The following is a 14,852-nucleotide window of genomic DNA, read 5'->3' as shown; positions in this document are numbered from 1 at the left end:
TTGGCTTGAAAACAACTGGCTGCAGCAGGAGCCTCTCTCTTCTGCCTTATTGCTATGGGATAAAGCCCCTCCTCCACAGCTAAGCCCCGCCTTTCTAACAGTTTCTGAAACTGAAGCTGAGCAGCTCCACCCCCTCTTCTTTTAGTAAGATGTCTGGCCCATGGGGACAAGGCTATCTACTGTTTGTTTTATCAATTATTTTGAGTTTTATTTTCTTTTAGGTTATCTGACCTTGAACAATCTTATATCCCTATCTAGATGACCACCAACAACTATATGCAAGTGTGGAAGACATCACAGGAGCGTCTATCTGCTATACAACAGACTGCTTCTTTATGATGCACAGGGATATTTATGTCCTACCCACTCAGGCTACAGGAAGCAGAAGCCTCAAAGTTCAATGGTATTTAACCTAGTTTACATATCACTACGACGAGAATGTAGTCCTAAATAATGCAATAAATAACACTAAGCACCGTATAAATGAACAAAATACAAGCAGAGCTCTTCTTTATCAGATGAGAACCACCTGCTTTCCGACAGCACGACCGCTTAATTGTCCTTGTAATTGGCTACAGAAAATCAATGTCTTCCTTGATGCTCTTTGACTGTACTAAGTTGTTTGATGTCCTTCTTGAAACAAAAAAAGTATGAAATGCAAAACATTACAGCAAGAATAGTCCATATAATGTATTATGACATATTATAGAGGGGGGGGGGGGTGTCTCATACTTGAACCCTGTTTATGAGCTAGAGGACCTAGTCCCAAATAATCAGACCTAGTCTGTCCCAGTCAGGTGGACAGGTGGACATAATTACTAGTGGTAAGAGTAGAGGGATCAAATCTGGCTTCATGGTGGAGCCCCTTTAAGTATAGGCAGGGTCAGCTCCTGGTTTCAGTAGACCCCTTGGCGACAGACCTTTAGTAGGTTCCTTTGCAGTGAACTCATGTGGTAGCATTAAAAATTCAGAAACTAAAACAGCCTCCTGTTCACTAAAATACTCCCTAGTTTATCAACAGACACTCATGGTTATATTATATAAAGCCCCCCTTACCTCCTATGGCTTACTTATATACAGCCTTATTTGGCCCCCCAGTCGCCCTGGGCCCTGGCACTTGCCCCGGTATGCCCAGTGCTGGCGCTGACCCTGTGTATCTGATAAAACTGATCAGAAAGTCCTACTGCATTGACTCAGCATGTATACAGTGCGAGGGATCTAAAAGTATCACAGCTTCAGCTCATGGCACATACCTGTATTGTGCAGTTCTTTGAACACTTGATCGCTCAAGCAGGTAACTACTGGTGCCTGTAAAAAAATTAAGGTAAAATATATTTTAGTTATGAAGACAATCGCACAGTATAGTACATTCAAGGCTTCACAAGATTGTATGTAGAAGGTCAAATATTTATTTCTGCAACCTTGTATAGTACTCCTTATAAGGTGGCTGAGCAGATTTAGGGGTTCCTCCACAGGTCACCCTTGACCGTGAAGTCACCCCTAACATCCTGAAGAAAGAAGGAACTTATAAACCTTGGAGTGACTATGGCTATGCACATTAGAATATATTTGGAGTTTCTGTTATTTTGTTCCATAATATGAACATATGAAAATTAGAGAATTCCCAGAAGTATGAAATAACAGACACTATTGATGCCCAAAATGTCCCATGGGTTATAATTTGAGTTGGACTTCAATTAGGGTGACCTTTATCTAACCAGATGAATCAGTCTTGTCTGCAGAACCATGATTTCTGGTCTATGTTGGTTCTTACTACCTAGGGCCAAGTAGACATCCTCCTTTCGGACATCCCATAGGTGAAACTAGACACAGATGTATTTTCCCTTAAAATAATACAAGCAAACCCTATATGATACAAGCATATAGAGATTTGCATTAAAAAAAGGCAATTTGATTGGATATGCCATAGATGTCTTAAGATTCCACCTCTGGGACCACCAGCTTCTAGAACTCCGACTTTTTGGAGGACTATTTCTTCTTTCTCAGTGGGCATGGCATTAAGTGTGATGGGGGTCGGGTACTGTTTGGGTCCTAGAAACAAAGATAATGACATCCCTTAAAACACCCAAATAATTTGTCCTGGCTTAACTGCTAGGTGGTAACCCATTTACCAGGTAAATGCTAATAGTAGGTTGCCCTAGTTTTCAATCCCACTGATCCCCTCTTGGAACATGACTTGACTAATCACCTTGGCAATCTCAAAAATACTTGCGAGAGGAACCATATACAGGGGGTCCCCTACTTAAGAACACCTGACTTACATACGACCCCTAGTTACAAACGGACCTCTGGATTTTGGTAATTTACTGCACTTTAACCCTAGGCTACAATAAACAGCTATAACAGTTATCACAGGAGTCTGTAATTAAGATTTATTGTTGCTCCTGGTTCTTATTACAATCCAACATTTTCAAAATCCAATTGTCACAGAGACCAAAAAAATTTTGACTGGGGTTACAATAATAAAATACAGGCAGTCCTCTACTTAAGAACACTCGACTTACATACGATCCCTAGTTACAAACGGACCTCTGGATATTGGTAATTTATTGTACTTTCAGTCCTAGGCTACAATAATCAGCTGTAACAGTTATCACAGGTGTCTGTAATGAAGCTTTAGTGTTAATCCTGATTCTTATGACAACCCAACATTTTTTAAATCCAACTGTAACAGAGACCAAAAAAGTTCTGGCTGGGATTACAATGATAAAATATACAGTTCCGACTTACATACAAACTGAACTTAAGAACAAACCTACAGACCCTATCTTGTATGTAACCCGGGGACTGCCTGTATAGGGTTCCGACTTACATACAAACTCAACTTAAGAACAAACCTACAGAACCGATCTTGTATGTAACCCGGGGACTGCCTGTATCTGGTTATGCCTTCACTCCCTAGTTTCAGGATTGTGTTACCATAGAAAAGATGTATACTTATAGACAGTGGGTGACTCGGAAGATGATTCATGGTAGAAAACACCACGTAGGATGAAATGTTTCAGAAACTGATTTTTTTTTAAAAAATAAAACTTTCAGAAGATTCTGGGATTGACGTAAGAAAGTGAAAAAAATAGTCTAATCAGATCATAGAGAAACGAAACATTTTAATAGGATCACAGCTTAACTGGCCCGGGTCAAACAGTATGGCGGGAAATACTGTAATGCCGCTAAGAGAGACAAATTATAGGCCAGGAGAAAATCTGCACATTTTCTTTCATTAAAGTGCATTAACATCCAGCGTACCACCCCAATTATATTGTATTAAACAGATAAGAATCGCAGAGGAAAAGCTAACAGGTTCTGCGGAAATCTGATGATTGTGCCGCACGGCGAGAACACAAAATCCTTTAACAAGGGAGACTTACGTGAGCGAATGCAGGACTGTACCGGTGCTGGCGGCCGCTGCTATTTCACAAATATGAGTCAAATATGTTCCAGACGAGATGTGGCCAACTTTATTTTTATTAATATTGGTCCTAAATTTCTGGTAATACTCATTTTTGATCCTGTACCTTTTCTGGATTGGAGTCCACTCCCCTATTTCATCATTATTGAGAAGATGGTTAAAAAGAATTATGTTACGTATAACACTTATAGCTTTCTGACCACTGGGAACTAACAAGAATTGGGATCTTCACCCAATGCCAATGCCTAACTTTCATGTTTCTTCAATTTTATGGGTCTTTAGAAAGGGCGATCTCATGTAGGTCTACCGTATTTGTTGATGTATACTAGAAAGTAAGTTAGAAAGTAACCACAGACACAATAGTATTTCCTGTTTCCACGTAAAGTCCACAGAGCCTACCATCAGGACCGCGTGGCCTAATGGATAAGGCGTCTGACTTCGGGTCAGAAGATTGAGCGTTCATGTGGCCAATGTCACGTAACAATAGTCAACCTGCATTTCCTTCACTTCTATTGACCGGGCATTCATTTCCGAGTCATGCAAGTGGTGACAGGGTGAATGGGCCACTGCTCAATTCACCAGAGGTTCTGGTAGGTCCCACATTCACCTAATCACTGTGGAAAAACTCAGTCCACTCAAAGAGACAACTGCGCTAAGGCTGCAACAATTTTAAGTAAATTAAACACGAAGAACCCTACAGACTCCGTTGCCTTTAAGTTGGGTCATTGTTTTTTTGTTATCACAACTGGAAACAATTTATATGTTCCAATTATAGAGTGGTAAAAGGAAATTCACAATAAGAATATAAAAAGAGTTATAATCACACATTTACTTAGTGACTTCCAGCTTTTTTTTGTTATAACAATGTGTAAAAATTACCAATCATCCTTGAATTCACATTTTGCTTTGTTTCCCTCAGTAGAGTGAAGCTCATCATTATCACATTCTCGTCACTAAACGGCCTCAAGATTTTGTGACTACCCCCCCCCACCCATGATTTCAGATGTCTATTCTTTCATATTTCAAGGATTTTAACTTCTAAGAATTTTTAACCTGTTAAATTTATACATTCTGGATGCCACTTCCTATTATTTTATCTAATTTCTTCTTTTATGCTAATAATATCATGGAATCTGTACCTTTTATTCTGTATGGTTTAGAGAACTTAATTCTTATCATGTATTTAAGTGTCAAGTGTCTCTACCTCTGGAGGACCTGATAAATCAATGGGGGTCATTTACTAAGGGCCCGATTTGCGTTTTCCCGACGTGTTACCCGAATATTTCCGATTTTCGCCGATTTTCCCTGTATAGCCCCGGGATTTTGGCGCACGTAATCGGATCGTGGCGCATCGGCGCTGGCATGCACGCGACAGAAATCAGGGGGCGTGGCCGAACGAAAACCCGACAAATTCGGAAAAACCACTGCATTAAAAAAAAAAAAAAGTGTCGCGGGACTCACGCTTACCTTCACCAAGTATAGGATCGTGAACTTCATTGCATTCCGGCAGGCCTCAGGGAACTTCAGCACAGCAGCGCCACCTGGTGGATGTCGGAGGAACTGCCTTAGTGAATCGCCGGAAGACCCGAATCCACCGCAGAGAATGCGCCGCTGGATCGCGAATGGACCGGGTAAGTAAATCTGCCCCATTGTGTTATACTTGCAGCTGACTGATTTCAGCATAATCCATGTAATGCATCATTGGCCCTGTGGGGGGCAGTACATTGAAGACTAAGTTTATCGGTTATAGACCATTGGGCCCCAATGCAAAATCTTTGGCCCCTAAGTATAATATGCTATTTAAAGCAGGTATACTGATGAAAGCTGGTACCGGCCGGCCCTCTATAAAAAGAAAATTCTGGCAAATATTTTCCAAACAGAAAAACTCCAAACCTTTTTAAAGATGTCTGAAATAAAACCAACTGCTGACATAATCACAGATGTACATAACATTTGTGTTCTGTATCCTGGGCAGCTAAAGGAAGTCTAATTTACAGCAGGCTGATGAAGATGCCACCTGGGGTAGAAACGTAAACGTTTTAATTGTTGGATTAAAGCATGGATGATACCTGTATAGCAGATATTCCTTTGTTATTAAAACATCTAAAAATTCAATTGAATATATACTTTGTGTGTGTGTACAGGCAGTCCCCGACTTAAGAACACTGACTTACAAACGACCCCAAGTTACAAACAGACCTCTGGATTTTGGTAATTTACTGTAGTTTAGTCCCAGGCTACAATGATCAGCTGTAAGATTTATGAAAGGTGACTGAAATTAAGATTTATTGTTAATCCTGGTTCTTATGTCAACCCAAAAGTTTTGAAATCCGATTATCACAGAGCCCAAATAAATTGTGCCTGAGGTTACAATGATAAAATATACAGTTCTGACTTACATACAAATTTAACTTAAGAACAAACTTCAGAACCTATCTTGTACGTAACACGGGAACTGTCTCTCTCTCTATATTTTTTGGAATGTTTGACCTATACCACACCAATAACCTACACTCAACCTGTCCGCTCAGTCCTGGGAACTCCGATCGAATGGCAGCAACTACTCTGTTCATCAAAAGGACATTGGTTAAACCCAATACTGTCCACCCCTCTGTGCATCTGATATTCAATTCTGGATGAAAAACGACACACCTCGTGGTTTTTCATCCTTCTACTCTTGAAGTTCTCTACTATTATTTTAAGTAACAATCCCTTTTTATATGGAAGAGACGCTTCGTAGTGCTTAAGTCTTCGGGACATGGGTAGAACTTTAATGAAAATGACATCATTGCAAATTTGGAAGATCTTCAAATTACTCGGAATCAAATGAAACAGGATTTTGGGCCTTACACACTACAAAATGAATGCAACACTAAGGCTACATTCACACTGCTGCAAGGGGGATGTATATACAGCCAACGTATATACAGGCGATATACGCTCCCCATAGACGGCAATGGGCGCACGGCGCCCTATGGGAGCGGTACAGTGCAGCACACGTGCGGCACCGTACCGCTCCGTACCCGGGAAAAAGATACACACTTGGTTGGTTGAGACGTGATCAGTGTTAGGCTGCATCTATCTTCTATCAAAGCTGAAGACTAGTCCACGCTGGAGTATATTTACTGTGTTAAGAGTCAAAAGCCATGCATATGATTGTAGTAAGCGTGGTATCCTTGTGTCGGGAAATTTCTCCAGTACCACTTGGAAGATAGAAAACCACAAAAGAGTACACAACACAATCTCAAAAATAGACGTCTGCTCAGTGAAGGAAAGAACAAGACCCTGGAGAGCTGTGGCGGATAAGGGGGGAGTGTAACACTACCACCTGCTTATGATGTTCACTTAAGGTGAAGACGAGGACTTGGCTCAGGGACAAGTTGCAGGTGGTGGTCCGCTCCCTTGTGAGAATGAAAAGTTAGAGACTACACAGGTGCTCATCCCAGACTTTGTAGCTGACAAGGCAAGTAATTAGATTGGCAAAACTGTGCTCAGGGACTTGCTGTTATAGCCTCGCTTTATAATCCTAGGGCTTCACATCGATGGCAAGAAATATTAGGAGAGATAAAAAAATGTATCCCGATGATGATGTTGAGTCACGACAACAAAAATGGTTTTAGGATATCTGACCCAAGGACAAAAAATCCTTAACGTGAAATATAAATTCTGATGGTGAGCTGCATTATTGCTCAAAAAATGCAAATTATGCCAAATTTAACAAAGTAGAGGCACAGTTACATAGGCATTTTAGAAATGGTACCTCCCAACTTTTTTAATTTAGCAGGACAGACCAAGTATTCTCCAAGGAGGTCTACCATATATTCGGACCTATTTTGACAAGTAGGCCAGGCACAATATAACTTGGTCACACATATTACCAATAAAAAATCATACTAAATACACAATCCATTTAGTAAGTGGTGAAGAGAGACCCAACATAGGTCTTTAAGGGGCGTTGTTCTGCAGTCATGTAAGACTGCCATGGGCCCTGGACTGTATGAATATTATAGCTCCTACAAGTCTGGAAACCACTTCCTAGATATGGTATTAGAATCAAGCTACTTGGGGAATGAGGTTCAACCTCTTATGTCTGTTTTCAATTTGTGGTTTCAGGACCTTCGGAGGACCTTGAAAGTTCCTCAAATGGCTCTTGTGTAAATGTGTATTGAGAGCAGGAACAGATGTAGGAGGATTTCATGTGTGAAGGTCCTTCTCAGTACCAAATTTGATGGGTGGTTGCACAGATCACAGAGCATGCTTACAACACTTCCCCATAGAGATCTGTTTCTCTTGATGTCTATGATACATTTGGTTATTTTAATTACAAACATTAAAACAAGAATCACAAAATAAAACCAGTTTAGAAAAAAATAATATCCACAATCTAGTTTTACTTAAAAATATTGGTGAAGTTCCTTTTAAGAAATCTACTAGGTTTTCAGTACTTATTTATTTGTCCTAAAACATTTTGTTCCTATGTAACTTTAAAAAATATCAAGACCTGATTTATATACATTAAAAGACTGTCCATGAGTAGTAAAAAATGAATTTCGCACTTTAAAAATAGCACTGCAGCTGGTTGAGAACAACCAATACCGGACAATGGGGCAGATTTACTTACCCGGTCCATTCACAATCCAGCGGCGGGGGTGTCTGTCGAGGATTTGGGTCTTCCGGCGATTCACTAATGTAGTGCGCCCGATGTCCACCAGGTGTCGCTGCTGCGCTGAAGTCCGCCGAGGTCCGCCGGAGTTCACCAAGCTAGGCTGGGTGCAGGTAAGTGCATGTCAAGCGACACATTTTTTTTAAAAAATCCGGCGATTTTTCAGAATCCGTCAGGTTTTCCGATGGCCAAGCCCCTCGATTTCCGTCGTGTGCATGCCAGGGCCGATGCGCCACAATCCAATCGCGTGCGCCAAAAACCCGGGGCAATTCAGGGAAGAATGGTAATATTCGGGAAACACGTCGGAAAAACGCGATTCGGATCCTTAGTAAATGACCCCCAAAGTGTTCTCGGGAAAGTTGACATGTTCTTGTTGGCCATCAATTTATTATTTGTGGGGTTCTGACAACTGGCACCTTCACCAATTACCTTTTCTCAACAGCCGCTGTTGGCAGAAATACATTTCTATTGATAAGGATGATAGAAGTTGTCTCCATCAAGACTATATACCCCTAGGTTTCCTGGATTCACTCACCTGGCCAACAGGTCTACCTCTACCCTACGATTGTTGACCAATTATTGTGTATTGCAAAGACCTTTATGATCTCAGAATTCTCCTCATCTGACTATTCTGATCTGGATCCAACACGACCTTGACCCTCCTCTCTTCCCTTTTCCGTTTCCCTTCCCTTCTTCACAGGGTCCTATTTTATACAAAATTGTTAATGCACACACACCTAAAATAAACGAAGACGTTTCAGTCCGAAGTGTAGTTGGCAATGCAGATCACTTGCCATTCAAAAGAATGAGAGCAGATCCAACATGGTCATTACCGCTTCATGGTACGTCAATTGTATAGTTCCAGCACAAGTTCTTGCCCAGAACGGCTCATCGGTGGAAGCAGCAAAGATACAAAAACCCAACAGAATTCCAACAATGGGAATAATCTAGTATATTTTGTACTAGGTCACATACAAAGGACAGAACAAAGTTTTCTCAAACAGACCAGCTCAGGCCACTATATGACTTTAGAGAGGCAACCGGTTATTAGTCATCAAGGTAGTCAGGAATGATAAAAGCCCTCCAAATACGTCAATATAACCAATCAAGAGGACTGTGTAAAGCCGTCTCTATCAAAGAAGATTACTATAATCCTGTAATTTCCAAAATTTATCAGAGGATGTCTAGGTGGCTGAAGTAGCGATGAATTCTGTTATACTCCCACCTGATGGTAGATGGCTGCCAACTCTACAAATAACTTCTAAATATGTTGTTCTTTACGACCAGTGCAGGACATTTCAGAACACATGAAATGAATGCAGAACCAGTCCCGGCTATAAAACAGTCAATAGCATTTGCTATGTTGTGTAGTGTTTTGTTTTTTGGCCTTCTTGTATATGGCCCCGAGGATGGGGGAAACCTATGGACATGAAGGCTAGGTAGGATAAAGATGGTGGTTGTTGCCAAATTCATGCTACTTTTGGTTTAACCTGTAACTTCATATTTATTTTTTTCTTAAGCAATAGTCAACATAGTTATTTTTTACAATTGGTTTCACTTAATTTCTTAGAAAGCACAAGTCTCAGCCATGTTGGTTTCATGGACTTTATAAAAGTAAGTTGGTTAGTTTATTGGAGACATTTCCCTTTCAGATTACAACTAATTACCACAGGTTCAACTTCAGAAACCTCAAATGATCGACTAGCTTCAGCTAGTTCAACATTTTCCCTAGAGCGGCCACTGCAGGTGGAGTATGGAATCACATGATGGTCCACCATACTTACTGTTTCTAACCATCTTTCAACTCATGGTTATGGATCCAGATCCCAAAATAAAGGACAGTTCAATGGTTGTTGCCTATAATTCTTGGGATGATTCTTATGTACACAACTCAGGTAAGTCTCTGCAAGTTTTCTTGGACTTCAAGCTTTGCACGCTGGTGGTGCTTGTCCACTGGTTTGGTGATATAATTTAGATTGGGGTGTCCCAATTGCTGGGTCTACTAGTGATTACAAGAATGGGAATCCCATTAACTGAAGGTAAGAGTAGTTAGATCGAGGAACAGTCACACAAGAGTAGTTGGTCCCTTAAAATTCAGATTACCGAAGCGAAGTTGAGTATGATAGTTGGTGGTGGTACAAGGAGTTGACTTGAGTGGTTACACAAATTAGCAATTGCTTCTCCATTCTTGCTGTTGGAAGGAACAGGAAAGCAACGTTTTGGAAAATTTTGATGGGTTCGGACTACCACTGATCCCACACTTAAGCTTTTGTGTAATATTATGTCTACACCACACCACACCTCTATGTAGGTATATACACATGGATGTAGAGAGTAGTGGGACTAATATAGTGTTTCCATTGATGTGCCAGTTCATTTGCGCCTACAGCGGGTTGCGCTGTTATTCGTTTCCAGAAGATCAGGTGCTGCCCTGTGTGATAACACTGCCCGGAGGAGCTCAAAGCTCAGATAATGCCTGTTATTAAGGAATTTACGAGAAGATAAACATCTGCTTTAAGATTAGGCAGCGGAGTGGAACAGCAGATTTAATTGACTGTAAAATAAAATCGTTTATTATTGCTTGTGTACTAACAAAGATGTTACACTGGCTGTAATCTGTCGTCATGTGGGGAAAAGTATACGCTCGCTGGATTAATATGCGCTATTGTTGGTTACCAATGCTGAAACACACAACTAACAAAAACGTAACACACAACAAACAAGCTACCATAACATTCACCTGAATGACTATGGGAGTGTGACGCCTACGTACCAGGGCGTTACAGCAAGTGTAAAAGAATTCTACTGTACAGTAATACAATATCTTGATGGGAAATTCGGAAGTTGTTCGGAATCAGAAAAACATCCTTTTCTCTAGTAGCTTCAGTATTTTTTTTCGCAAACACAGCACCACAATGGTCTGTGGCAAGGTCAAACACAAGGTCAGCAGGCCAAATATGACCCCTGGCCCATGTCCCTGCCCCTCTGCTGAGCTAGTTTGGAACACAGGATAGGGGCAGCGTACTCAGATACTTACCTTTTCCCACTACCCGAAGCATCAGCAGGCTATTTCTTTCTCCTGTGTGAGATGTCTCTAGACATGAGCTGTGTCTACCGAGTGGGGGGGGGGGGGGGGGGGTCAGTGTAACTATTGTAGGGGCACATACTGACCATGCTGGTGTCTCTGGTACAGCTTTGTATTTGACTTCAAATGGTAATTCTATATAACTATGTAACTACTTAACAACTTAAGTTTAACGAAACTATCGTAAAAGCATAGTACCAAAAAAACGCAATCATTTTGATGTTATATTATGGCTGTAATGTACATTTGTAACACTGGATAATGATAATGACTATGGTAGATTGTGAGCATATTTCCCTCTTTGTTGTACTTGTTGGGGTTGTAAATGGGGGGGAAAAAACTTTCAATAAAAATATCTGATTTAAAAAAAAAAACTACTTAAGTTGATGCATTTGTACAGTAATAATATGACATTCGGCCCTTTGAGGGTAACTAAGAGGCTGATGTGGCTGCCGGGGAAAATGAGTTTGACAACCCTGGGTTGGATCTAGTATTGTAGCTCTGCTCTATTGCATCCAATAAGGCAATACTTCACTCAGCCTAAGGTTATCAGCAACAATCTGAAAGTATGTTCCATGCAAGGGCCCAAATTAGGACCCATAGGCTCTGTATTTCTTGGGTTAGATCTTCCCTTAACCACAAAGTAGTCTGGCAGAGAGCCACCCAGGGGACACTTCTCTTCTTACTATCGGCTTTAAAAATATTCTGGGCCCCGGGCCACAGTAGTCCTGGTTCAATGCTGCAGTTTAAAAACCTTTCAAAGGTCCTTGAAGGGTTCTTATATATAGAAAAGCAAGGGCCTAACTTGATGGGGTGCCAAGAGTGCAGTCAAACTCAGCCCCAGGAACCTTAAGGAAACTAGTACTTTATATAATTTCACTAGAACATAAAAACTCTCCAATTAAAGCCCATTGGACCATACAAGAAAAAGTGTTTTTTTTAATGTAATTACTACATTATATTAGTTTAACCTTTATACATATTATATTTCATACATTGCCCACTACTCCCTTCAGTACCTGCATTACAACATTACAATGTGAATTATTAATGTAGGCATTCCTACAGAAGCTAATGTCCAACGTGAGACAAAATCAACATTAAAAAAAACCACTTACAAAAATTTGCATTCCTGCAGCCAAGGTCAGTTAAATGGAAGACATAAGATTTACTATCATTAACGGGAAATATAATAGAGGTAAATGAGAATTATGGTAGAACAAATTAATGAGAACTTTCATCTCGCTAAGGTAAGTTCTGAGTTACTGGCCGAGCTTCGTGCCTAATTATAATACATAAGGTTCATTGCTCACACCCGGCTGTCAGAGGCTTATAACATTATTTAGCTCACACACCGGATCTCTCTCCTTTCCAGCACCACTGTAAGGTCTTACTGCCTCTCTTTTTACATCTTACCTCCGATCACATCCTTTTATGTCTGGGATGAGCTGTATCTTATTCTTTCATGGAAACCCAAGATGGGATCTGGCTCAACAAGGTTGATAACGCAACAATGAGGTTTGGAACCCAACCTTCCCAAGACAAGGAAGAGGAGTGAATGTAAGAGATCTGACTCTTCTTCTACACTTATATCGATTTCTACGAAGAAGAGCCATGACCTCAGCAGGTTCTTGCCTGAAATTCCCTTTAAGGGGTTTTCTTGAGATGAATATCAGATTGTGGAGGTCTGACACACAGAACACCCCTCAACCAGCTGTTCTTGGCAAAATGTTCCTTTTATTTGAATGAAAGCTGATGTACAATTTCCCTAGGTTTGGACTGGTCCACAGGTGAATCCACTGATGGGCCCATATCAGGTGGGCCCCCAGCTACTGCATAAACAGGTCACAGCTGAGGCCTGCTACAAGGTGGACATGTAGGACATGTAGGTCTTCAGAACTAGAAGACCTAAGTTCAAGGCAAGAGGCAGATCATTGAGGACAGGATACAATCATTGAGGATGGGGCTCACAGGACAAAACAGTCCAAGGCGTGGGAGAAAGCTACTACCAAAAGAAATTTGTGTGAAATAGATTTCAGGAATTTGTGAATGGTTGTTAGTAGGGTTTACAAGACCTGAACCACAATGTTTGGGACCGTGTTTGAGTTTTGAGGTATTGTAGGTACCGAACAATACTTATAGGTCGCGGTTTTGATGTTTTGCCCAATTTGTGCCTGTAAAGGGAGATCCAAAAACTGAAAGGACTGTGGTTGAGAAAAATAAGTATAACTGAGATTGTAGCCATTTGTATTGAGGTACCTTACAAATTCTGGTATAATATTTGTATATAGCTGCAAAATGGTGGGTCCCAATGATGGATTTTACAGGTCCAAGTAAGTCCAGCCTGACTCTAGTACCTCAACACAGTTCCAACGCTGTGGACAAAGTTTTGCTTTCAACTCCATGCTCTGTTCTAGATCTGGTTAAGGACACTACCGCAAAGAGCTGATTGGTACACCCCTGCCCAACCAATCTAATACTGACAACCCATTCTGAGAATAGGTCATCGATATCAGAGTTCTAAGAGAAGTCCTTTAATATGCATGTTAGGCTTAATCCTATCAAAAAGATTAATATAGTAGAGAAGGTTCCATTGTTCTTCCAAATTTGAAGAGTGGAAAAAATGTATTTGATGATCGTGTACAAATGTCTTTGTCTACGGAGGGACATGTGTTTGTTATTTGTCTAATAACCTAGGGTCAATTTTCTCAGAAGCTAAGAGGTATACGTTTTGTAATATTGGAGGAAGCACAACAACTAGGGATATCAGGGCTTATGGAGACTTATCAGGGCTTCTATGCCAGTTTTCTGACATAAAAGTGCTGAAATAGTTGCATTTCCTGGCCATGTGACTATTTTCCACCTTAACACACCTCCGCATGGGTATGGCTATTTATGGTGGTGAGGTGGTCAGAGCACTGAAGCAATTCTTAGCCATGCAGATATTACCCCTCTAATGACACCTCCACATAGACCCACCTGTGCTTGCGCACTCACTATCACATGCGCCAGGTACTATAGCAATCTTACACCAGTAAGAGATAACTGCTGAGCTCCAGTGGTGCGGAAGATATAGCCATAGATATAGCCATATTAGTGGCAATTGTTTTTCAATTTTTTTTTCTAAGGCAAACTTAATTTCTGCTTCTACTTGCCCTAAGGCGCTACCACTAGAGACGATCAATGAATGTGAAGAAGAAAAAGCTTGAATGTTTTATCGCTATACTCAAACCCAACCCAAACTATAGTCTCTATTGGCCAGGAATATTCTCCAGCACCATGAACTTCTCCTTGGATTGTTTTTTTTTCTAGTCAAAAGTACTAAGATACAGAAACAAAAAGAACTAATTACAGCCAAATTCCCAGGATATGAAAAAAACTATGTAAGACCAGTGGCATATTGATTAAGTAATAAAATAATCCTGGCAGAAATACATTTACATAAAATCGGTGACACCTCTATTAAGTAGATTGAGAGTCCTGTACAGGAGAAATGCGGCTGGAAAGGAAGAGGCCGAACCTGGCAAATGTTTTTTCCTAACAATTGTATTAATTTACTGACACCCAGCATTTATTTACTGACACTAAGAAATTTCCAGAGATTTCAGAAAGCAGAATTAGAAGTAATGAAATTGCTGCGAGAGAAGACGGTTGGGTGATAGAAACAAGGCAGA

The 14,852-nt window shown here is 40.6% G+C and overlaps 1 protein-coding gene across 3 annotated transcripts in view; it reads right to left on the bottom strand.

Annotated features, from left to right (window-relative positions):
* The window catches only part of LOC140076915 (leucine-rich repeat and fibronectin type III domain-containing protein 1-like protein), a 337,193-nt gene that overhangs the window by 118,658 nt on the left and 203,683 nt on the right, over window positions 1-14,852 (bottom strand). For all 3 annotated transcript variants that reach the window (XM_072123711.1, XM_072123712.1, XM_072123710.1), the window contains one exon: window positions 1,254-1,308. The gene's annotated coding sequence lies outside the window, so the exon portion shown is untranslated. The remainder of the gene's footprint in view (window positions 1-1,253; window positions 1,309-14,852) is intronic.

The sequence above is a fragment of the Engystomops pustulosus genome, chromosome 9 (genome assembly GCF_040894005.1).
Source record: "Engystomops pustulosus chromosome 9, aEngPut4.maternal, whole genome shotgun sequence".
Taxonomy (NCBI): domain Eukaryota; kingdom Metazoa; phylum Chordata; class Amphibia; order Anura; family Leptodactylidae; genus Engystomops; species Engystomops pustulosus.
The sequence above is the reverse complement of the archived record's forward strand: the minus strand, read 5'-3'. Positions and strand labels throughout refer to the sequence as shown.